Raw genomic sequence first — 26362 nt, 5'->3', positions numbered from 1 at the left:
AACCAGTTTATGACGATTGGTATGAAAGAGATTATTATTACTACCTGGTCGTTAGTCATCTGCTGTGTTCTTCGGGTTTTCCTCGTCACGGACCTATATATAATATTACATTTGATTACATTATTCTATACACATACTTTAAATATATTTTTGCTTTAGGGTTTCTGCTCGAAGTGTTTATTGGTTTGCTTAGCCGCTGACCCTGTTTCCGTTCGAAGTGTTTATTGGTTTTTGCTTAGCTGCTGACCTTGTTTCCGTTCGAAGTGTTTATGTTTGGTGTTTATTGTTTTGCTTATCACTGTTGACACTTGCTGTTCAGTTTGTAACAGTTCTGCGCTCTCCAACCCAGATATTCAATGGTCGCGATCTCTTGGGTTAAGGAATTTTCTTGTTTAGATATGGTTTTAACAATAGGCACGATGTTTCTATATCTTTTAGTCTAATTAATGGTTCTTTGCTGTATGGTGCGTGGATTGCGGGGATAATGCGTCAGCTATGATATTTGCTTTCCCAGGTAGATATCTTATCTTGGCTCCAAAGACCTGAATGATCATTTGTCATCGAGTTCCTTTAGGACTGTGATTAAAGCCATTGAAAAACTCGGTAAAGGACTCATGTTCAGTAAGGACTTTATCAGGATAGCCATAGATTATGAACTTAAATGTACTAGTGAGTTAAAGATACCTGCCCTTCCTTGCTTATTACTGCATATTTACTTTCAGAGGGCTTTAGTTTACGTGAATAAAAAGCTATAGGAAAGAACTGTTTATCATATTGCTGAAGTAGTATCCCTCTTACCCCTTGGTCTGAGGCGTCTGTTGCAATAAAAAAAAAATCCTTATTTAAATCAGGGATTTTAAGTTAGGTAAGCTGCATTATTTCCGCTTTTAAGATATCGAACGCCTGTTGATGCTTTTTAGACCATAATCAATCTACGCTCTTCTTCGTAAGATCTGTTAAAGGAGCTGTCATGATTGAAGAGTTACATATTTGCATACGATTGTAATACCCACTACAGCGCAAAAGTGCTGTATCCCCCTTTTACGTTAATAAGTACCGGAAAGTTATGAATAGCCGGCACCTTACCATGGACTACTTTAAGACCTTGACTAGACACATAAAACCTAGATAAACATGTTCGGTTTTTTAAAACTCACATTTAGATATTTTACTCTGAGATTATTTGTCTTTGTCTCTGTAGCACTAGCTCTAGTTTATGTGAATGTACTTCTAAGGTATTAGAAAAGATTATAGACCAACCAATAGGCATGTAGGGTATCCCCTAAAAGTCTCCAAACACTATATTGTAATTGGGGCGCAACGTAAGCCGGAGGCATACGTAAAAATTGATAATGTCCCCTGAGTGTGCTGAAAACGGTGTATGAGGTACAATCACTTAGGTAATGGTATCTGGTAAAAGCTTTTAAAGTAAGTCCAAGCTGGTGAAAAATTTATTCTAACCTAACAGCATAAGATGTCGTCGGTACATGGCACTGGAAACTATCGGGAGTCGTTTCCTTGTTTAAGCTGACAGAAATTCTAACGCAGATAACGGCACCAAGTCCGATTTTTTATGGCATGACGTTTGAGGGAAAATTATATGGGCTTATTTGATTTCCTAATGGCTCCTATTACTAACTTTTTTCAACTTCGTCAGTTTATCTCTATTTTGAAATTTCATTGGGGTTCTACACGAAGGTACGTATATAGCTTTATGTTTGTCCTTAGACCGTATTTTGTTTTCAATGACATCCGTTTTTCTCCCAGAGATCACTCGCTAGTGGAGAAACTTCCTGGTATTCAGGTAAAAGATAAAAAAAAAATTTCTGCTGAATCACCTCTGCTTGAATGACTTTACTGATATCTTTAGATAGATTATCAGAGAGATTCATCCACGACTGGTTGGGCGGGCGGATTAAAAATTAGCAACAATAAAGAAATGCGATATTTATATGTATAGGTTTTTGTGGATTACTATATTAACTTGTTTGCAGCGAGTCAACCGTGTCTAGGGCTTTGTTCGCGGAAATCGTTATATTTCAGAGTGTCGGGAAGGATTAAAATTTCATTTCCCAGCAACGTCTTTTTACACACGCACTAAGACATTCGAGGGTGCATGCTTCTCGAGATTTTGCGTGCAAAGTGCGACTGCGGTTGTGGAGAATTCTGTTGGGTCATTTGAAAACAAGGTGTTACGAGTTATGAGACAAATGTATAGTTCCTTTATATAAGTTATTATTTGATTAACTGTCTCATTTTTGTTCAAACGGATTTTAATATGTTTGAAGGTTTATAGGATTTTCATTTGATAAACACGCCTTATTTTGCAGGATGTAAGATAATATTTTGTATACCCCTAGATGGATCTTACAATTACACTAGATACAGATCAGTGTTTTTTATAACTATAGAGGTATCTGTAAGCGCTCGCTTATCCGACTTCTCATTAGGGTAAGTTCGAACAGCAGACGGTGACGGGTCCCGTAAATACAGGGTATTACGTGTACTAAAGGAATAAACAAGATATTCTAATTTTTACGGCGCGTACAGTCGGGCTTTATCCACCACTACTTTATAATAACTTACGTATTAAAAAAAAAACGAAAACCTGCTCTGATTACCTTATACGGTCGTGTGTTTCCTAGGAAAAATCCTTTTTAATTCAAAAAGATATTGGCATGTATGAACCAACATCGCTTTTCCCCACTCTGCTAGAGTCGCCTATTGTGTGGAATTTGCTATGCTTTGAACACTTCGGCAGTTTTTTGACTGACCTTGACCGCTTGACTAGGTGACACAGTCACCGAGTTTGCTTGTTTGATTCTGAACGGCTACTGTTTCTATTTTCTTTTTGTAATAATTAGGATCCTTCTCTTTATTACCATCGCAACGTATTGTGTGTTTTAGCATTATGTTGCTGGTTACGTATAAAGCAATGAATGACGAACTATTAGGAACTGAGCGATTACTAATAAGACAAGTTATCACTACTGCATTCAATATTAACTGTTTGTACTTCATTCTTTGCTAAAATTTGAAATAGTGAGGGATCCTGGTCAGCGCATTTAGCCTGATGAAAGTTTTTTACAGACATGTTATTCCTTGCAATCCAGCCATATTTTAAAAGTTAAGTTGAGTCATTGAGGTTCGATATTTTATATAACTCAAAAAACTCAAGGCTAAAACTGCGATCGGGACTTTGCAAAGGAGCATTTATTGTCATGACCCGAAATAGTGTTACCTCTAATTTATATAGATTTGTACGGGTGTTCCACTTGTTTTTTTGTGTGTCTTAATCACTACGGTGCTTAACGACCCTATCCATGCATCTGTATAAATACAGACGTCCACTGCGTAAACGCATATTCACTGTTTAATATGATTTGTTACGTAAGGGATTAATAATCACCCAAAATGATAAAATTAACATAGTATATGATTATGATATTTCAGTAGAACTTCTGGAAACAGACACTCAATGATAAAAAACTCGCAGTAGCGAAATCTCAATGATGTAGATAATTTCTGTAAAAAAGTAAGATTAAGAATGTCTCGTAACTTCAGCCACAGGAATAACGAAATTCGACCTGCAAAGGAAACACTCAAAGTTACTCCAAATGAATAAAAAATTGTACTTAGCTTGCTTTTGTGGGAAGTCACGGTGTTCCGATAACGACACACGGCCTTGGTCCTCCTTCTCTATTTAGCAGATGACCTGGTTTGGCTTCAGTTTCCCCCGTGCGCGTTGTTTCGATGATTCGAGCCCTTGAAAGATCCGATGCTGCAGACGCGTTCGGTTTGTTTCTTGGAGTGCCGGAAACGCTCACTAACGATGTTTTCTTGAAAGATTCTAATGAGAGACGAAGCTTGCGTTGTCGTAGGAAAAAGGACACGTCGGTTTTGTTTCTTGAAGTTATTCACTAACGATGATACTAAGTTGCTTGAAGAATCTCTTGCTTTCGTCGTCGTAAAAGAGTTCTTGTTGTTTTCTGAAGTCGCTCACTAAACGATGAAAATAAGTTGCTTGAAGAATCTGCTGCTTTCGTCGTCGTTGAAGAGTTCTTATATGATACTTCATTATTCTGATGTTTCTTCGGAGAAGTTGTAGAGTTCTTCTGGTCCACTGCCACCAATATTAGGGCTTGTGCCTTGTATGATAAGGCGCCCTATGAGGTAATGTTAGACTTGCGATAATCTATACGCTAAGTCGGTTGGTATTGCACTTCCATCTTCAATGGAGTGTTTTGGGGTTTGTAGATCACTTACGAAGTCGGTATTATCTTGTTGGTTATTACGACGATGTGTTAAACTCATGGTGAGGAGGTTCTTGTAGAAAACACGAAGTATAAAAATAGATATATTCTTCTGAAGTTTTACATGCTGAAGATCAGATATGATTGTACAAGTCTTCTAATAACGATAGCTTGATCGCTTCTGCCAATGATGATGGCTACTTCTGTTCTCTCTACATGATAAAGCTTAGGTAAAGAGATACAGGTCTTCTAATGACGATAGCTAACTCTGTTCTGCTTGTCTACCATCTCTGTTACAAGTTATGAAGGAACAGACAGTAGTTCGAACATATGAACATACATACAAATGACCATAGTTTCATAGTAACACAACAATCAAATGAGGACACGCTAAACAGATACGTAGGTCCGTTTTGAATCATAGGATCGGGGGGTAGTTGTCTCAAGCAGGGATCTTGGACTGTTTCAAAACAAATGAATGACCACAGATGACGGCATGTCAACTTAGCCTACATACTTATTGTATGCGTCATCTTTAGCGTCTCTAGTCTGATCACATTCCTGCAAGCAATCTTTTATATATATGGACTAACATTCCATATTTTTATTATGTAAACACTTCACACACACACACACACACACACACATATATATATATATATATATATATATATATATATATATATATATATATATTAAATATATAATGTCCTTATTTATACCCAGGCCTTTCGTACTTCGTAGCTGAAAGCCGAGAGTTGATGATAACGGGGGTGGATTTAACGAGACGGGATTAAATTGGAGACCGTAGTTTGGTTCCTATGAGCTGTTAGGCCTATATCACGTAAGCTATCCTGTGTGCCTAATATATACTCAAACAGGATCTGTTTCATCACATACGGATGGCCACCTAACTGTACAAATGCCCGTGCTTGAAGGGGCAAAGTTACCACAAGAATTTGGTGACGAATAAATAGTTCTAAGTTTTTAGTCATGTGAAAGGGGAAAAAACTAGTCCTATATAACAACTACTGAATCTAAGAGCAGGGTAACATTGTTACTGAGTAATCACCAGCACGGTAATAATGTATATTTTGATCAAGCTTGCCTTATGCTAGCACTGGCTCCTGCTCTGAGAGCAGCCTGTAGCCATTTACGTAAATATGTAGTGAAGATACGTATTGCAATCGGGTTGATCAAATAAAAAAATGACCTTGCACCCTTTACCATATAAATGATTTTGACAAAGTTTACCTAAATAGCGGGGAAGTACAAACTGGACTGAAGCTATTAAAAAAAGAGCGTTGTTTTTTCTCTCGCTTTTTGTAAAGAAACTAGTACTAGGACACGTAAGCCTGAGCCCCAGGCATGGATTTTCCTGTCTCTGCTGAGTAGTGAGTATAGCATACCGATGAGGTCTACAGAATGTTTTGGGGGCAATTTAGTTCTTCGTTTGTTTCAAATATACTTTTTCAAAATAAACAAACACGAATCTTGATGCAACCACAATGGGAAAATGCACTTTATAAAAGTAATTACCAAAATCGTATAGTCGGTGTTTAGTACAAATTCAAGCAGGTGAACCTTATACTGTGTAAGTTTTTTTTGGGGGGGCATCTCATCAACATAAATGAAAATTTGTATTGAAGAACTGTTTTATAAACAAACACGATTCTTGATGCAACCACATGGGGAAAAAGCACTTTATAAAAGTAATTACCAATACCGTCTAGTCGGTGTTTAGTACTAATTAAAGCAGTTGAACCTTACACGAGTTCATTCCGGCATTTCATCAAAATAAATTAAAACTTATGTTGAAGACAGCACTGTACTTTGAGGCATGAATAAAAAGAAATGACGTGTAAGACGGGAAACTGGGCAGAAGATGCTCACAGAGGCTACCCGGTAAGTAGATGAAGTACCAGGCCAGCAGAAGGCTCAGTAGAGCATATAAGAGAATCAGAAATACAGTTTCGGATCAGTCTGGCTGCAGAGACCGTTCGAAGAGGTAACGTGCCGCTCTCTCTTGTCGTTTACCTCTCGTTGTGCTCTTGTGATGAGAATGTTTACATAATGCTTTTGTGCTGTGTCTTGTTGTTGTTGTTAGGTTTTCTTGCTGTTTGTTGTATTATGTCGTGATCATCGGTGAGTAGGAAAACAATTGCAAGTTCTTTTAATGTTTTTATTTTATTTGAAAGGGGGATATTTACGAAAGAGCCGGAGTAAAACTTTTATACGATCACAATTTGAGGTGTGTGTTTTTAATAATCTTTCGACCATAATTCGAAAATGTGGATATTGGGCTAACTCATTAACGAGTTGTTCATTTTTATGAATGATTCTGTTGAAGGTGCTTCCGTTTGCTTTTGCAAGCAAAAGTTACGTATGTGGACCTACTGTGCGTGTTTGTGTACTTTTATGCATGTACCTATCCCCCCATTATATATATATATATATATATATATATATATATATATATATATATATATATATATATATATATATATATCCGTACCACACGTAAACGTGTAAACTTGAGTGTTCTTACATTATACAAAAAGTGGATATTTTTCCTTGTTAGCATGACTTTTAACAATACCCAGCAAAACACGGCAGTGATATCTTAAAGTGAGAGAGAGAGAGGAGGTGGGGTGGGGGGAGGCAGGAAGCGTGAGCAAGCAACAGATGCAACTGTTCACAGGGATTTTCCGGAGTTCCTTTAACCGCCATGATTTCGTAATGGGAAGTGCTCTGGGGTTCTCTTACGTTTTAATCACTGGTTACTAAGTTCTCTCTCTCTCTCTCTCTCTCTCTCTCTCTCTCTCTCTCTCTCTCTCACACACACACACACACACATTCACACACTCACTGCAGTAGGTATAAAATTTGCACGTGTTAGTTTTGTGAGTTAACATTTGGCGCACAGTACGCAAACTATATATATATATATATATATATATATATATATATATATATATATATATATATATACGTATTTAGTTTTCGATGTCCAACTTAATGAAAAATTATACCGGTGAATATAGTCTCTATCATGGCAGTTTTTCGCCATGCTGCCTTTTTGTAGGCACACACCTAGTATATATATAATATATATATATATATTATATATATATATATATATATATATATAGATATTATATGTATAAAAGAAAGAACTGCATTGCATATTTTCACTATTCTTCAATGACATGACTAAGTCCAGGAAACGATTTTGAGGCCTTAGGATATGCAGTCGAGTTCATTACGTCGTCAGCATACCGCAAATTTTTTTAAAGAACACGTACGCCCGGAGTGGGATGTGGGGTGGGAAGGAGGAGGATAGACCGACCAGTTAACAAACCAATGTTTGAAGGTCGTTTGTCAAGACGCTCTAGTAGTCTAGTTGAACGAATAGAATGCAAGACGACGGGGAAATAGAGCAATTGAAGAGAGAGTGATAACCTCAAGATGTTACGTAAGTAGAAGAAGAAGAGAATGGGAAGTGAAACCGTGACTAAGTATCTGGAAGAACGAACTAAATTGAGGAAAAACAGAGGTTAAACAGACAGAAATAGAGAAAAATAACAAAAACAGTGGGGAACAACATTCCTACCTTGTGATACCCCAGGCAGCAGCTGCTGGCTGCTGCTGCATAGCAGTTAGGTATCGCTTTACGCAGAAGCTGTAAGTCTAGCCGAGCAAATTACAGCTGACTAGCAGAGATCTGCTACAGTAATTCAGATATTAGGCGGGCAAGATATTACTTTGAATGAGAGGGAGAAATATGCGCTAGGTTTTAGTGCAACTAGATGAAACGTCTGTTTTTGTTACTTTTTATTTGCTGTATGTATGTCTTATCAGACTTATAAGTGGAATTTTAAATGTACAGAATTACTACGGCGAGATATTCTGCAGAACATCGGGACTGGGGTATTTTTGTCAACGGTTTGGCGGGCAAAATATGTTATTATTCTTCTCATGATCATCCGAAGATGCGTTTTGATCCCATCACCCATAACTATAAAACAATTGCACATTTAAGAATGCCGGCACTAGACCTATCCTGAAATACGGAATGATGAACGCATTTTCAAGTGTACCGTCTATTCAAAAGGCTTGACCATAGTCACCTTTTCTTTGACAGAATATTTCCAAAGAGCTGGTTATTTTCTAGTGTCATCTCAATTAAAAATAGTCTCCATAATTGTGGTTTAATGTTGGTAGTGAACGAAGCGTATAGATTGCAGTTATGGTACTATACTCTGTCCATCCGCCTGTGGTGTTTTCGCATGGTAATACTGCGTCCATTGCTTTAAATAGTTACGTTACGAGTAAGTTTTAGGTAAATAAAGGGATATCTGGGTATACATTTGCAACTGAAAAGTGTTTTAATAATTTACTGTATGCGAATTACACCGTTAGTATTCGAGATAGGATATTATTATAATTGTTGAATGTAAGTTGAATTTTACTATCTAAAGCCCGGGACGCAGTGTTACCATACGCAAACACCACAGGCGGGTGGACAGATGGAAAAAAACTGAGTATAGTTAGTAGCCTCTTGCTGCCAGTACCGGAGACGCGACTCCCGTTTTGCCATTGAATGTTGGCTGGCAGTATGGTATACAGATCTCTCTCTCTCTCTCTCTCTCTCTCTCTCTTCTCTCTCTCTCTCTCTCTCTCTCTCTCCATTAGGTGGGGTCCCGGTAACGTGGGAGATGAGAAATACCCTGCGTCTATGTGTTTACGGTATCGTGACATTTAACGCTTCTGCCTTTTTTTTTTTTCTTTTTTTTTCGCACAGGTGTTTATTTTCAGCCGGTCGAATCTGCAGCGTGGGAACTCCATTAACGCTCTCTCTCTCTCTCTCTCTCTCTCTCTCTCTCTCTCTCTCTCTCTCTCTCTCTCTCTCTCTCTCTCTCCAACATAATTAATTAAATGACGGAGTAATGAGATAAATAATCACTAATCAAACTTGATAGCCGCCAGCTTCGCTGCTGCTTGAACGTTACTATCGTTGATAGCTCAAATCGTGAGGCTACCAATTATTATTATTATTATTATTATTATTATCATTGTTGTTGTTGTTGTTCAAAATGTTCATGAAACAACAAAACTTTCACAGGATAGAATGTTTGCACTTGAAATAAGAGATACGAATAGGTATGAATTTAAGCGTATACGACTATAGCTACGCCCAAAATCCACAGTATTTTTATACTTACGAGACTTGACTTGCCAGTTAGTTTAATTAGACTTTAGCAACCGCTACGCTAGCAAAAGACGAGCCTTTTACGTAAAAGTGACCGCCGATGATGAGTTTGGTTCGGTTGATATCAGGGGTTACGTAAAATGCTGCTTTAAATTGTGTTGTGTGAGTATTCGGCCGTTTCCCATGATACCCTGTGGCTCAAGATAGAAATCAGCGTAACAGTCACTGTCTCGTAGAAATCAACGTAACAGTCACTGTCACAAGCCAACGTTGAAACGCAGGATTATAGATAAAACGCATGTGTAATTTATTTAGATTTTTCTATCTATTTATTAATTTTTTTGTTTATCTGTTTTCTTAATGACTGACGTCCTCTTCCGAATTTCCCTCTGTTACTTTCAAATGAACACATTTTCTTTGGAAGTTTGAACTTCAAGCCAGTGAACCCTTTGGTGGCTTGATCCTTATGAATAGGGTTCACCATCTGAATAATAATAATAATAATAATAATAATAATAATAATAATATAGAAATCTTGCTTGTCATCTGACGCTTCATATTATATCTAGGATCCATCAGCCTTCACTGACGTAAACGGATATCGCATACAACTTTTAGAGAAGGAAGTATTTCTCTAGACCTATTAGGGTGCGACGTTTATCAAGACTTTTATTTTGATGGCATTTATTTGTATTATATCGGAATATGCACTTATTCAAATGGAACAAAGCGAAAATAACCCCACTGTGGGCATTACTTAAGGTTCTCTGCATGCAGCGTCCTTTCGGCCCCTAGCTGCAACCTCTTTCATTCCTTTTGCTGAACCTCCGTTCATATTCTCGTTCTTTCCACCCTCTCTAACGATTGCTCCACAGTGCAACTGCGAGGTTTTCGTCCTGTTACGCTTTTCAACCCTACTAACTGTCAATTTCCGTTTCAGCCCCGAATGACATATTAGGTCCCAGCGCTTGGCCTGAATTCTAGTCCCAATTCCATTTCCAAAATATGAGAGCTGAGAATTAACCACAAAGAACGAGACTGATAGAATAAATTTAACAGGACACAGTTTCCAAGAAGTTCGTTGCTTACTGCAATCAAGAATTTCCTTTTGGGTTTCGCCTTATAGGTCGTACTAAACCAGTTTTGGCCGGACTGGGTCTAGATGAGTTGCCGACTGGATGGAACACTTGAAACGCGTACTACTTTTCATTGCCAGCAAGAATTTCTATGTCCTTCTCGATCTTGGAAGTATGCTGCCTAATATGCCACTGCTTGACTTGCTGTCCTTGTTGTCTCCTTGTTTTGACAAGTGCAGTGCATCGACTGCGGCTCGTTGAATTGTGTCATGGGGGTTCAGTATCCTTTACCCGTAGGGGGATAGTGCCGCACGTCAGTGCACCTCGCGCCGTACACCGTAGGCATTGTTTTTAAGGTTCTTCGCAGCGTCCCTTCGACCCCTAGGCCTAGCTGCATTCCTTTTACTTTACCTCGATTCATATTCCTTTTCTTCCATCTTACTTTCCACCCTCTTCTGGCAATTGTTTCATAGCGCAACTGCTTCGAGGTTTCCATCCTGTTACACATTTAATAAAAAACTTATAATCAATTTTCCTTTCAGTGCTCAATGAACTTGTAGGTCCCAGGGCTTGGCCTTAGGCGTAGATTGTATATTCCTTCGATCTATCTTCAGTATCTGTTGAATACCGTATTTATTTATTTATAAAGTTACTATCATTTTAAACATAAGCAACGCAAAACTAGACATAGGTCTAACCAATAGACCTGGTGTTCGATCGTTTTTTGTCTGTGAAAGGCAGTTTTAAGATATTTTCGGCCACTCCTCGGTTGGCCTAAATCCCGTACCCGAACATGGGAATTATTTTAGGAAAACATCCGTTAGAAATTAGTTCTTATGATAATAGCACTCTCTCTCTCTCTCTCTCTCTCTCTCTCTCTCTCTCTCTCTCTCATCACTTCCCATTCATGAAGGTGTTTTGCCTATAATTATTGCCTTAGATACGATGATCAGGTTCCTGTGATGATGGTGTTACATATAAGACTCTCTCTCTCTCTCTCTCTCTCTCTCTCCTATAATCTGGCAGATCCACGGACGAGACGTCACTCTAGATTGCGTCTTTCGGAACGAATGTTAACCGTGACAGTGAGCCCGATTTCACCTCTAACACACTTTGACTCGGGAGAGACCGGAGACACGGAAATTGTTTTAGCGAAGATGACGCGGGAAAACAGGTCGGAGAGAGAGAGAGAGAGAGAGAGAGAGAGAGAGAGAGAGAAAGTGTACTCTCGCAGTTCATACAACCGAAGGAGTATTGCCTTAGAAGTGTGATTCCGCACAACAGAATACCTTTATCGCGCAGGCTCCGTAGGGCGGTAGCATCGTGTGAGGTGCAACTGTAGACATTACTCTTAAGTCTTAAGGTTCTTAGCAGCGTCTCTTCGGCCCGTAGCTGCAACCTCCTTTCATTCATTCTTTACTGTACCTCCGTTCATATTCTCTCTTCTATCCGTCACTCTACTTTCGTCAGACAATTGTTTCATAGAGCAACTGCGAGGTTTTCCGCCGGCTATACCTTTGTAATCTATTACTCTCCATTTCCCTGTCAGCGCGGAATGACCTCATAGGTCCCACCGCTTGGCCTTTGTCCTAAATTCGATATTATTCCTATTCCATCCATTGCCTTTTTTATTTGAACGCTTTCAGAGACTAAGAGTTTCCAGGAATATTAGGAAAGTAGAGACTTCGCCGAGTCGTTACCTCTCGCTAGTGGTGATGGTGACCTGCGCTTTCTTATCAGCTCTCTTGGGGGAGGGCAGATGTGAAGCCGAATCAAGGCTGTGAGGTCATACACTCATGGTGATAAGAGATAAGCTACAAGGTTTGGTTGAGCGAGATAAAAGTCCTTTGTGGGTTGTATACACCGAAAGTGGCAAATAGAATGTGTTTGAGTAGAAAATGTTATCGGTTTTCGTTTCCTCTAAGTGATAAACTCGACACCGGCTTTTTTGTCACAAAAGCTTCCGTATGCCCTGAAAACCCACCGTCACTTATGGTTTCTTACAGCGTGCCTTCGGCTCCTAGCTGCAACCCTTTTCATTCCTTTTACTGTATCTCCGTTCATATTCTTTCTCCCGTCAAAATTTCCATCCTCTACTAACAATTGTTTCATAGTTCAACTGCAGAAGGTTCTCTTTTCATCGCTGAATAACCTTATAGGTCCCAGCGCTTGGCCTTTGGCCTCAATTCTATATTCTTCTGTCTTCAGAGTGATAAATTCGACTAGGGCTGCAGTACTTTTTTTTGTTTTTTTTTTTTTTGTTTTTTTTTTTTTTTTTTTTTTTTTTTTTTTTTTTTTTTTTTTACTTATTTTTTTTTTTTTTTTTTTTTTGGGGGGGCTTGTGCGTGCTACTCGATTCGTCAAACTTCCCTATGCCTTAACGACCCACCAGAAGTCTTTCTTTCACCCCTTTTCTGCGAGACTTTGGAACGGCCATCCTGGCAATGATGTGACGCCAGATCTTGCCCAATCAATCTTGGCAGTACTTTGGATATTGGCGTTTTGATCAGATTTTCTACACATGTCTTTTAGTGCGTGTTCTGTGGGCGGTGTTTATATATATACATAAAGGTGGCATCACCTTTAATTATACATAGCACCACGTTTTATATATTTCGTAATCAAGTTATTCATATATATATATATATATATATATATATTATATATATATATACATACGTATATCACTTTCCGAATTTTCGTGATTCAGTGGAACACACACACGCATATATATATATATATATATATATATATATAATATATATATTTATACAATATATATACAATATATATATATATGTATATATAGTATATATGTCATGCACATTATGAATACTTGTTAAATTTGATAATACTGTTGAGATATATACAAACATAAATATTATCGCATGCATATCATAAATATCTTATAGACTTGATATATACAAGTTTTCATAAAAACAATTCAAGAATTTGATAAACAAAAAAGAAAAAAAAATTCTAGAAAGGAAGCGAAAACGTCGACGTTAAGCTTAGTCCTTTATAAGTCACTCGAGAGCGATGTTCCGTTTGGAAGGACCTTAATGCGAGAACCCCGCCCACCCCCTCTCCCTCTACCCCCACCCCACTCCCGGACCTTGAATGCTGCCTTAAGAGGCGTTTCAGATGCGCATGCGCCACTGTCGTTAGCTCCGCTCTCGCCCTTGAATTGACGGCCTCCTTAATTTGGCGCCAGTTGAATCAGTCGATCAGGAGATTTTTTATTTTTGTTCTGGTGATACTCCTTTGCTGCTTGTTCATCTATATATATAACTGGTTTGAAAGGTCTATTTATTATTATTATTATTATTATTATTATTATTATTATTATTATTATTATTATTATTATTATTATTATTATTATTATTATTATTATTATTTACAATTCTGAAAGCAAATCTCTTCAAGTTGATGGGAGTCAGTTTTGAAAATCAAAAAAATTACCAAGGATTTTTTTTACTTATTTTACTTCTGTTTAACTGGAAGAAATTCTCTCTTGAATTTTAACGAATTTAAAATTTGCTGAAATGTGCATTTTAATTGTTTGTATATTGATCGTCGTCGACATTATGTGATCTCCATAATACGTAGAATATGTGTCCACCTATGTATCAGCATGTTAAAATGTATGTGGATACTAGAAAAAATGTATCCAGATGTTTGTTAAAATGGGTTTGGATACTCAAAGAATGTAATCACATGTTAAAATGTATCAGGGTACTCAAGGAATGAATGTAAGCACATGTTTGTTGAAATATATTTGGATACTCGAAGAACGTATCCATATGTTAAAATGTACCTGGATAATCAAAGAATGTATACGTGTACTCAAAGAATTTTTTATGTTAAAATGTATCCGGGTACTCAAAGAATGTATCCACATTTTAGTTAAAATATTTCTGGATACTCGAAGAATGTATCCAAGAGTTAAAACATACATGGATAGTGAAAGAATGTACCATGTTAAAATGAATCCGGATACCCAAAGGGATGTCTCAGCAAGTTAAAATGGATCCGGATACTCGAAGAATGTATTCATGAAATAAATATGTACTCAGATACACAAACGGTACTCAGAGAATGTATTCACACATACGCAAACAGCTAAAATGTCAACAGACGTCCACATACTCACAGAATGTGGCAACATACTATGAGAAGGAATGTAGTAATCACGTGGAGAATGCATCCAGCTCCTGTGGGAATGTAAACCTCCATAGTCATGAGGCGGGGGAAGGGGGGGGGCGAAGGGGGTTAAGAGGCCTGTTTTAAAAGACGCTGCCCTCAAAGCATCATGGAGACCGGATGTTGTAATATAAATAGAGACTTGCCATCTCCCCTAAGTCCATTCCTAAGCGCACTCGAAGTCTGCGAGATAAACCAGATGTTTAGGTCTCTCTCTCTCTCTCTCTCTCTCTCTCTCTCGCTGGGCATCGCCATCATCTCATATTTCATGACTCGTAATTTCGTAGCCGCAAAGAACCTTAATTGATTGATTGAAGGTTCGCTGGCATCGCGACGTGATCAAAGTCCTAATGGCCTTGAGTCGTTGTGAGCGAGGAAGAGAGAAATGTCAATAACTTAAATATTTATATAATGATTTATAGCCACTAACTATATATATAATATATATATTATAAAAATACATTACACATATGTACATATTTACGCACACATACTTATATAGGGCAATATATAGGCAATGTATATATGTAATATATATACGTATGTATGTATGTATATATATATATATATATATATATATATATATATATATATGCTATATGCATAACTTTTTTTATATTCATAAATATTAAACTACAACTATCGTTGAATATCCACTTCACTATACCTTGGAAATAACGTAGTCATTCCTCCCATTCAGCTTCCAGAATGCAGAACTCTCTTGCTTCCTCTGTTTCCCTTCAACGCCTTTCTTTTAAAAGACCGGTTTCCGTCTCGGTGCGTGCGTGCGTCACGAAAATGGCGGGAAAGTATTTCCGACTTTCCAAGGAGACTACTTTCACTTTGCGAGTATATATTTTCTTGCGAACTTAGTAGTGACATCCCGGGTAGTATACCCGGATGAAGACTCTCTCTCTCTCTCCAGCGTCTTCTACTGGTGTATATCTCTTTTGTTTTGGTTCTGTACAAATCCGCAGACAAAGAATGAAGGGATATTAAATGAAAGTTTTGATGACTATCTGGAGATAAATGACCTAGCTGCGTATTATATACTTTTACATTTTTTAAAATTTATTCATTTGTATGCTATAGTTTGAATCCATGCTTTACCGTTTTATGTATTCGACTGCAATTTCTGTCAAACGCGATTAGTCGATTACCCAGTAAAAAGGTGAAGCTAAACGTACGTGCGAGCGTGTCTCTGAGAGAGAGAGAGAGAGAGAGGGGGGGGGGGGGGGGCGTTGGTCCTGGGAAGGGTGTAGGTGATGGCGAGGAACAGGTGCCTGACATGTGGGTTAAGCTAGGAAATTTCTTTCATCAAAAACATACCCTGACTTATTTTAAAGGAAATACACGTAACTCCAATAAGCCTTCCCTTTTAAACGTTTTATACTTGGTGAACACAAGTTTAGACGTCTTAGTCAGTCCTCAAGGTTTAACAGCCATTTTTTAATTAATTCGGTTGGAGAATCTGGATTCACGGCAGATTGGCAGTCACTATCTCCCCTCAAAGGAAATGCGTATATTAAGGAAATAGAAATATGTGTAAAATCATGAGCAATGCAAAATAAACCGCTTGATGGGGGTTAGGCTTAAGGTACTGTCATTTTCTAAGTGCTTGTGGATTCTCGTCATAATACAGGGTGTCCATAAAGTCCCAGTGCCATTACAAGTATTTATTGTTTGTAATGGTACTGGGACTTTATGGACACACTGTATGCTTTCCTTCACAAGCTATGCGGTCGCACAATAAAATTCAAATCGATTTATATATATATATATATATATATATATATATATATATATATATATATATATATATGTGTGTGTGTGTGTGTGTGTGTGTGTGTGTGTGTGTGTGTGTGTGTGTGTAATAAAGGGCATCAGATGAGCCTTGCGGTTTTTGGAAACAGATTTCCTTGAACTTCAGTTAGAAAGCTGACCTAAAATGATCACCTTAGTATTCGATCCGCCATAAAGTTTGACTCTTCTTACTGATATTTTCTTCGTAACGGTTATTTTCAAATAATTTGTGTCGTTCAAAAACTTTGATGTCTAAGGGTAAAAAGACTGGAATGCTACGCTTAGCAATTTCAAAAACTTTTTATTGTAGCAGAACTGAGTTACGAGTTATAGAAGATTAAAATCTTACGGGTAAAACCATAGAGATGGGTAAAACCAGTGCTCTGGTAAAACTATCACTCTTTTTAAATGTCCGGTGCAGACTGTTAAGCCCCGCCCACTGGTTTCTGCCTCCGTTTGATATTTTGCAAGGAAATGGCAGGGGAGCAATAATAACCTTAAAAGTAACTTTACACTTGTCTAATCTTAATGGAAACCTGTCCATATGTCACTTTACGACACCAGATATACATAAAATTAAACTCTTTAAAATGCTCGTGAGATAGGCTGAAAGCAATACCAAACGTATGATGTTTCAGGAAAGAAACTGTTTCGGATTGCACATAAAAAAAAATATTAACAAGTATCGAAGACTTTACGAAAGAAAAAATACCGAAGGAAAACGTTAAAATGAGGGTTAAACCCAACCACCAGCTTCTTTTCCCAGTTCGTATGACATCCCTAGTACCAAAAGCCCGTTGCCACCTTCCCCATGTTCCTGGTAATCGTCGTATGGTACTAGATAGTGAAGTGATGAATTTCTCTGTGGCTATGAATGAATTAAGAGGTCTGATGTGAAGCTTTGGGCTCTTGTTATACATCCAACAGAAGAGGTCTGTAATTAGGTTTGAGCTCTGTTGTTGGAACTGAATATTTCCCGCCAAAAGACAATCTTGGATACGGCTATCTTGAAGCAACTGCCGTTATTTTTCCTTCGAAGTATACGATTTAATTAAGGTTTCAGTTACATTTTACGATTAATTTAGAAGTAAATGGAGAGCCTTTTTCGAAAGTGAAGCTTGAAATAGTTTTTATTTAATTTTGTGTGGTTATATCGTAAAATTGAGATAGCCAGACACGAGAATAGAATAACAATATTATGTATACCCGAAAATCTACTCATCCCTAGAATACTAAACAAGAATTAAATGATAATAATGAAAACCTTGCTCAATTAATTAGAAGACAAAGACCATTCTGTTCTACACATAATCCCTTTGTTCATAGAAAATATTAGAAATGGAATGAAGTCTTCTCGGTATCATTCATTAAGAAGAGAAAGAGAGAGAGAGAAGAGAGAGAGAGAGAGAGATGTACCAGGTGTCCTTCGCGCTCATCGAAGAAGAGGATAATTAGGTTGTGTTTTCACAGGCGTCTCGAGGTATTTCGCTTCAGATTAGTGTTTAACAATTCAACTTGTTTTAACATTTTACATTTTTATTTATTTATTTATTTGTTCATTTATCTGTTTTTCTAATAACTGATCTCTTTCTGTACTCCCCATTACCTTCTGTTATTTCTTTCGAATGAACAACATATTCTTTGGAAGCCTAAATTTCAAATCAGTGGCCCCTTTGGTGGGCTTGTTCTATATGAATAGGGTTCACCCTGTGAATAATAATAATAATAATAATAATATGTTTTGTTAAAAAGGATGGCAGCATCAGTGTAATTGATTTTATATATGGTCTTTTCAATTCTTATTATTCTCCCTTCATCAGGGAATAATAAGAATTGAAAAGACCATGTACAAAATCAATTCCACTGATGCTGCCATCCTCTAACAAAACATGTTTGAGAGAGGGTCTCCTACCTTCAAATAATAATAATATTAATTATGATAATAATAATGATAATGATAATAATAATAATACTGGAGAATCAAATCTACAGCTTTGCGGCAGATTTGACTGACCTTGACCGCTTGACTAGGTGACACAGTCACCGAGTTTGCTTGTTTGATTCTGAACGGGCTACTGTTTCTATTTCTTTTTGTAATAATTAGGATCCTTCTCTTTATTACCATCGGCAACGTATTGTGTGTTTTTAGCATTATGTTGCTGGTTACGTATAAAGCAATGAATGACGAACTATTAGGAACTGAGCGATTACTATTAAGACAAGTTATCTCTACTGCATTCAATATTAACTGTTTGTAATTGCTGTTGTTTACTTCGTTCTTTGCTAAAATTTGAAATAGTGAGGGATCCTGGTCAGCGCATTTAGCCTGATGAAAGTTTTTTACAGACATGTTATTCCTTGCAATCCAGCCGTATTTTTAAAGTTAAGTTGAGTCATTGAGGTTCGATATTTTATATAACTCAAAAAACTCAAGGCTAAAACTGCGATCGGGACTTTGCAAAGGAGCATTTATTGTCATGACCCGAAATAGTGTTACCTCTAATTTATCTAGATTTGTACGGGTGTTCCACTTGTTTTTTGTGTGTTTTCTAATCACTACGGTGCTTAACGACCCTATCCATGCATCTGTATAAATACAGACGTCCACTGCGTAAACGCATTTTCACTGTTTAATATGATTTGTTACGTATGGGATTAATAATCACCCAAAATGATAAAATTAACATAGTATATGATTATGATATTTCAGTAGAACTTCTGGAAACAGACACTCAAAGATAAAAACTCGCAGTAGCGAAATCTCAATGATGTAGATAATTTCTGTAAAAAAGTAAGATTAAGAATGTCTCGTAACTTCAGCCACAGGAATAACGAAATTCGACCTGCAAAGGAAACACTCAAAGTTACTCCAAATGAATAAAAAATTGTACTTAGCTTGCTTTTGTGGGAAGTCACGGTGTTCCGATAACGACACACGGCCTTGGTCCTCCTTCTCTATTTAGCGGATGACCTGGTTTGGCTTCAGTTTCCCCCGTGCGCGTTGTTTCGATGATTCGAGCCCTTGAAAGATCCGATGCTGCAGACGCGTTCGGTTTGTTTCTTGAAGTGCCGGAAACACTCACTAACGATGTTTTCTTGAATGATTCTAATGAGAGACGAAGCTTGCGTTGCCGTAGGAAAAAGGACACGTCGGGTTTGTTTCTTGAAGTTATTCACTAAACGATGAGACTAAGTTGCTTGAAGAATCTGTTGCTTTCGTCGTCGTTGAAGAGTTCTTATATGATACTTCATTATTCTTGTTTTTCTTCGGTGAAGTTGTAGAGTTCTTCTGGTACGCCTGCCACCAATATTAGGGCTTGTGCCTTGTATGATAAGGCGCCCTATGAGGTAATGTTAGACTTGCGATAATCTTACGCTAAGTCGGTTGGTATTGCACTTCCATCTTCAATGGAGTGTTTTGGGGTTTGTAGATCACTTACGAAGTCGGGATTATCTTCTTGTTTATGACGATGATGTGTTAAACTCATGGTGAGGAGGTTCTTGTAGAAAACACGAAGTATAAAAATATATATATTCTTCTGAAGTTTTACATGCTGAAGATCAGATATGATTGTACAAGTCTTCTAATAACGATAGCTTGATCGCTTCTGCCAATGATGATGGCTACTTCTGTTCTCTCTACATGATAAAGCTTAGGTAAAGAGATACAGGTCTTCTAATGACGATAGCTCACTCTGTTCTACTCCGTTCTACATCTCTGTTACAAGTTATGAAGGAAGCAGATAGTAGCTCGAACATATGAACATACTATCAGATGACATAGTTACATACGAACACACAATCAAATGAGACACGCTACAGATCACGTAGGCCGTTTGAATTATAGGTCGCGGTAGTTGTCTCAAGCAGGGAGCTTGGACTAATGTTTATAAACAATTGAATGACTACAGGTGACGGCATGTTATCTTAGCGTCTCTAGTCTGATCACATTCCTGCAAGCAATCTGGTTGACCTCTTTAGTTTTAGTCTTTTATATATATGGACTAACATTCCATATTTTTATTATGTAAACACTTACAAATGTACATATATTTAAATTTAAATCTTTTAAGTTTTAAATTTAAATACATGTACATTTACATAATTGTGGATTTGTTTCTCCATTTGAAGACGTGTGAGAATTTTTTAATAATAATAATAATAATAATAGTAATAATAATAATAATGTTACCTTTCACCCTTATCGTTCTAACAGTTCAAGATCCCAAGTTGGTTATGATGAAAAGACGATAATACAACCTTCACAAAAGGCGAGGAGAATAGACAAACAGACTAATTAAGATACAGTTTCTTCATGCATGGTACTTTCTATTTGCTTCCGATGATGTACACTATAATATGCGCTATCGAGTCCGGTTGCGTAATGTATGTATGGTGAAAGGCGACAGCGCTGCACAGTACTGTAAACAAACATGTTTTGTATTGCATCATTTCCTCTCTCTCTCTCTCTCTCTCTCTCTCTCTCTCTCTCTCTCTCTCTCTCTCCAGTGAAAATTGAAAGAAAATATTTTTACAAACCACGGTGCAAAAAAATTAACTCTCTCTCTCTCTCTCTCTCTCTCTCTCTCTCTTCTCTCTCTCTCTGGATGACATATATGTTATACAAGTACCTATATATACATATATGTATATATATAACTATTCATTTATTTATTTATATATACACACATATATACCATCGCTGACATAGATCGAGTGACGACACTTTACGGCGGGGAGTCATTCAATCAATCAATCACTCAATTAGCCAATCGGAGAGCAGAACATCATTGCAACGCCAGTTAACCTCGCGTGACATTTCGCTGGAATAAGAGACAATTGACAATACCACGTTACGGCATCTGCCTCTATCGGATTCTGAGCGAAATAGTAGGTCAGGGTTTTATGAGATAAGAGTTTTTTAAAGTTTTTTTTTTATATGTATACGGATGAAATAATTTAAGGTTAATTGATGGGTTGATGTCTACTTAGTGTCAGAGGGGCTGTGGCTATAGACTTCCAGGATAAAGGTTGTTTTAGTTAAGTGAGTGGTTATGCGGTTTGCACACATATATATTTGTGTGTGTGTGTACGTATTTTAGAAAATTGATGTGATTCTTTCATTTGTATGTACATACATATATATATATTTATATATCTGTGTGTGTGTTTGTGTGTGTATGTATGTATGTGTGTACGTATTTAAGAAAATGGGTGAGATTCTTTCATTAAGTATGTGCATATGTATGCTAGAATATACTGTGCATCTATGTGTAAGGATGTATGCAAAAGAACCTTATGTACCTTAACTTATAGCGTACGTGTGTATGTACTATATAGTATATAAATGTATAATGTATGTATGTGCGTAGGTAGCCTTCAAACCTGCAGCCTCATTCGGACAGAATTAATGTCGGCGGATGAAAAGGAAAGAAACGCGCCCTTGGGGAGCTCTTAGCTCATCGTGAACAGAAATAATCAGCTTCGTTTCCACCTTTTTATTTTATTTATTTTTATTTATTTTTCCTCCCCCTGTATCGACGGCCGGAAGGGAGGATCTCTTTTCCCCGCTGAAGGTTATTCAGGGCGGAACCGACTTTGACCTCCGGTGCGATATGGGCTTGATAATAAAGTCTTTGTTTGATGAGATGCAACGGGGAAAAGATTGACTGGAGCTATAGTTGGCTTTCAGTTATGATGGAGAGTTTTGACAGCTAAGGAGTTAACCGTTTAAAAACAGGACGGTAATGTAGAGATTGACCGGTGAGGAGGACTGCACATGAAAAGTGACTGTTAATGAGTGTGATAAAGAGATTCACCATTAGGGAGGACTGCAGTGACGAGATTGACCGTTAAATGGCACTGCAATGAAGAGAGTGACTTTTTAGGGCGATTGCAATGAAGAGATTGACCGTTCAAGAGGATTGTAATGAAGAGATTGACCGTTCAAGAGGATTGTAACGAAGAGATTGACCGTTCAAGAGGATTGTAACGAAGAGATTGACCGTTCAAGAGGATTGTAACGAAGAGATTGACCGTTCAAGAGGATTGTAATGAAGAGATTGACCGTTCAGGAGATTGTAATGAAAGAGATTGACCGTTCAGGAGGATTGTAATGAAGAGATTGACCGTTCAGGAGGAATTGTAATAAGAGATTTGGCCGTTCAGAGGATTGTAAATGAAGAGATTGACCGTTCAAGAGGATTGTAATGAAGAGATTGACCGTTCAAGAGGATTGTAACGAAGAGATTGACCGTTCAAGAGGATTGTAATGAAGAGATTGACCGTTCAAGAGGATTGTAATGAAGAGATTGACCGTTCAGGAGGATTGTAATGAAGAGATTGACCGTTCAAGAGGATTGTAACGAAGAGATTGACCGTTCAAGAGGATTGTAATGAAGAGATTGACCGTTCAAGAGGATTGCAATGAGGAGAGTGACTGTTAAGGGCGATCCCAAATGAAGAGATTGGCCGTGAAGGAGGACATCAATCAACATTGACCTTAAGGACGACATTAATGAAGGGATTTTCCTTTAAGGAAGACATAAATAATGAGATTAACCACTAAAGTCGACACTGACGAAGAGACTGGCCGGTAAAGAAGACTGGAGTGAAGGAATTAACCATTAATGAAAGAGAATGTCTGTCAAGAAGAAGGACTGCAGTCAGCAAGAGATTGGCCGATAAAAAGAGGAAATTGAAGAGACTGACTTCTGGAGGGTATTTTGTTTCACTTTATGAGACTTCAATATGAAGACAGCTTTTAATGATGAGATTCGATACAGTCAGGATTTTGGCTGTGACGAAATCTGTCATGGAAAGATGACTATGTCGTTGCCTTTGAAAAATTGGCGAATAATCGATTTCAAAAATATAAGATATTGATACTGATTAAGATATTGATAAAGATGTTGACTTTACATTTGAGATTTTGCTTGATTGTTAAGTGGTAAGTCAGTAAAGAAGTAATAGAATAATTGCTCAATTTATTTGTGGTCAAACAGATTTATTTTAGAATGAAGTCGCTAAAGGTGAAAATCTCTCTCTCTCTCTCTCTCTCTCTCTCTCTCTCTCTCTCTCTCCATGATTTATGTGGCTTGCGAAATCTGCAGTTCTTTGTAAATTCACCGAACAATCGCTTGTCATAACATGAACTCTTGCGGTTGGAATCACTGAGCTAAAAATGCTCTCTCTCTCTCTCTCTCTCTCTCTCTCTCTCTCTCTCTCTCTCTCTCTCTCTCTCTCTCTCTCTCTCGTGGAAATTTGAAAGAAATATTTGTCCAAATTGTTAGTCAAACCTCTCTCTCTCTCTCTCTCTCTCTCTCTCTCTCTCTCTCTCTCTCTCTCGTGGAAAATGCAACTCCACTGGGGAACTGTGTAATTCTGAAGGCAGATTGAACATCTGCCTGTTAACGGTTAAGAATTTATTGCTGAGAAACTGAAAGATTAGAAAACAAATATTTATTGACTTCTCTTCTCGGGTTATGAGAAACTCGTTTATAATAATAGATCGGAGAGTACGTAGGAATGAAGAAAATTCCGCATTCGAAAAGGGAATGTTTTGCTCAGACAGGTTGACTCTTGAGTTCGCAACTTAAGCGTTACTATTCGATTGCTTCTTTACTTTTAGTGATGCATTGTTAACACCAGTCAGGCCGCCCCTTCGTATATTTCGGAATAAGCTTTGGATTTCTCCCCCTGACGCTTATTTATAAAACTTTCCCTTCTGGAAGAGGCGCGTCTGTCGCTACCTTTCCCTGTTTCTTGTTATCTTCGGGTCTGGGCTGGAACACGGCATCAGGTTGCCCGTTCCATCTGCCTCTCTTTCAAAAAAACAACAACAATGATTTGTTCCTAGTTATAGAATGAAAAGCGAGTCTCATAATGAATGTAATTCTCTCTCTCTCTCTCTCTCTCTCTCTCTCTCTCTCTCTCTCTCTCTCTCTCTCCTGAGTGAAGCTCTCTTTCCGCTAGACATTCCATGACAAAGTCGTAAATGTCAAGTACTTGCAATTTCTCAATAGCACACATGACACATTACTAACTCACTCACTCTGTTGACTTCGTGGATTTGGTTGCCACGTACACCCGAGTTCTCAGCTTCGTTGCAAGTTATAAATCATTTGTTCATTATTATTATTATTATTATTATTATTATTATTATTATTATTATTATTATTATTATTATTATTATTATTATTGTTATTATTATTATTATTATTATTATTATTATTATTATTATTATTTTATTATTTATTATTAATATTATTTATTGGAAGGAGACTTTCTTTCAAACAAGTATTATTGAGAGATATTGCTGCATCTGCTGCATTCAACTTGTAAATAATGTAAATAGTCTTCTCTATTTTTCTAATAATAGAGAAGAGTATTTACAAGTTAAATGCAGCTGGTGCAGCAATATCTTTCAATATTATTATTATTATTATTATTATTATTATTATTATTATTATTATTATTATTAGGAAGCAGACCCTCTCTCAAGCATACTTTATGACAAAAGTAATGGCTACTTCAGCAGCGTTACGCTAGCAGAGATTCTTCTCTATTTGAAAAATAGAGAAGAATCTCTACAACCATAACACTGCTGAAGTAGCCATTACTTTTAATAAAGTATTATTATTATTATTATCTTATTATTATTATTATTATTATTATTATTATTATTATTATTATTATTATTATTATTATTCAGTAGATGAATCTTATTCATTTGGAACAAGCCCACCAAAGGGGCCATTGACTTGAAATTCAAGCTTCCAAAGATAATATTATGGTCTTCATTCGAGAATGAAAGAAGTAACAGAAAGTAATGGGAAATACAGAATGAGGAGATCACTTACTAGAAAAACAGACAAAGTAGTAAATAGATAAATAGATTAACAGAAATATATATAAATTATTGAAAAAAAATTGTATTAGGGTAATAATGCATTGCATCTTCCACAGTCCAAAGGATTAGGTTGCGAGCCTATTCCCCTGTGGGGCCCCTCCCCACTAAACACCAACCCCACCCCCCACCCCCTACACACATATTACCGTGGTGTCCATCATCTGTTCAAGGACTAATTGTATAATTATCAATATTATTTCAGTTAATCACGGTGTCAGATTATGGTGGCAAGTTGACTGAAGCGGTAAGAAATGCAGGATAGAGAAAGTGTTTAGGTGTATAGGTTCAAGTGCTTAGGTGTTGGTTCAAGCGTTTAGGTGTAGTATGTAGGTTCTAGTGTTTAGGTGTATTATGTTTAGGTTCAAGTGTTTAGGTGTAGTATGTTTAGTTGTAGGTTCATGCGTTTAGATGTATGTTTAGGTGTAGGTTCAAGTGCTTATTTGTAGGTTCAAGTGCTTAGGTGTAGGTTCAAGCGTTTAGGTGTAGATTCAAGCACTTAGGTGTAGGTTCAAACGCTTAGGTATAGTACATATGTTTAGGTGTAGGTTCAGGCTCTTAGGTGTAGTATGTTTAGGAGTAGTTCAAGCGCTTAGGTGTAGGCTCCTTCCCACGTTGTACGCCTTCCTGTGATGTAATACATTGAAATCAGCTCTCACATCCGGTGACTCATCAGCTATGACGATAAGGAAAATTTTTAGCTCCTACCTGAAATAGTGTTTAGATCTGTATTTTAAAAATGTGGTTACAATTGAACCGAGCAGTGTACGTATATAAATGTTTCAGTATCTATTTAAACTCGTGTTATAGTGGGAATTTTAAATGTTAAAATTAAAAAAAGAAGAAAATGAAAATAATGCAATTTAAATCTGACAAAATACGAACTTTAAAAAATGAAAAGTATAAT

General features: G+C 37.2%; 1 protein-coding gene across 1 annotated transcript in view; it reads left to right on the top strand.

Annotated features, from left to right (window-relative positions):
- Positions 1–6172: 6172 nt before the first annotated feature.
- LOC135201570 (carboxypeptidase B-like) overlaps positions 6173–26362 on the top strand; it is a 73147-nt gene continuing 52957 nt past the window's right edge. Inside the window, exon 1 of the mRNA XM_064230587.1 lies at positions 6173–6261. The gene's annotated coding sequence lies outside the window, so the exon portion shown is untranslated. The remainder of the gene's footprint in view (positions 6262–26362) is intronic.

Source organism: Macrobrachium nipponense, chromosome 28 (assembly GCF_015104395.2).
Source record: "Macrobrachium nipponense isolate FS-2020 chromosome 28, ASM1510439v2, whole genome shotgun sequence".
Lineage (NCBI taxonomy): Eukaryota > Metazoa > Arthropoda > Malacostraca > Decapoda > Palaemonidae > Macrobrachium > Macrobrachium nipponense.
The sequence above is the reverse complement of the archived record's forward strand: the minus strand, read 5'-3'. Positions and strand labels throughout refer to the sequence as shown.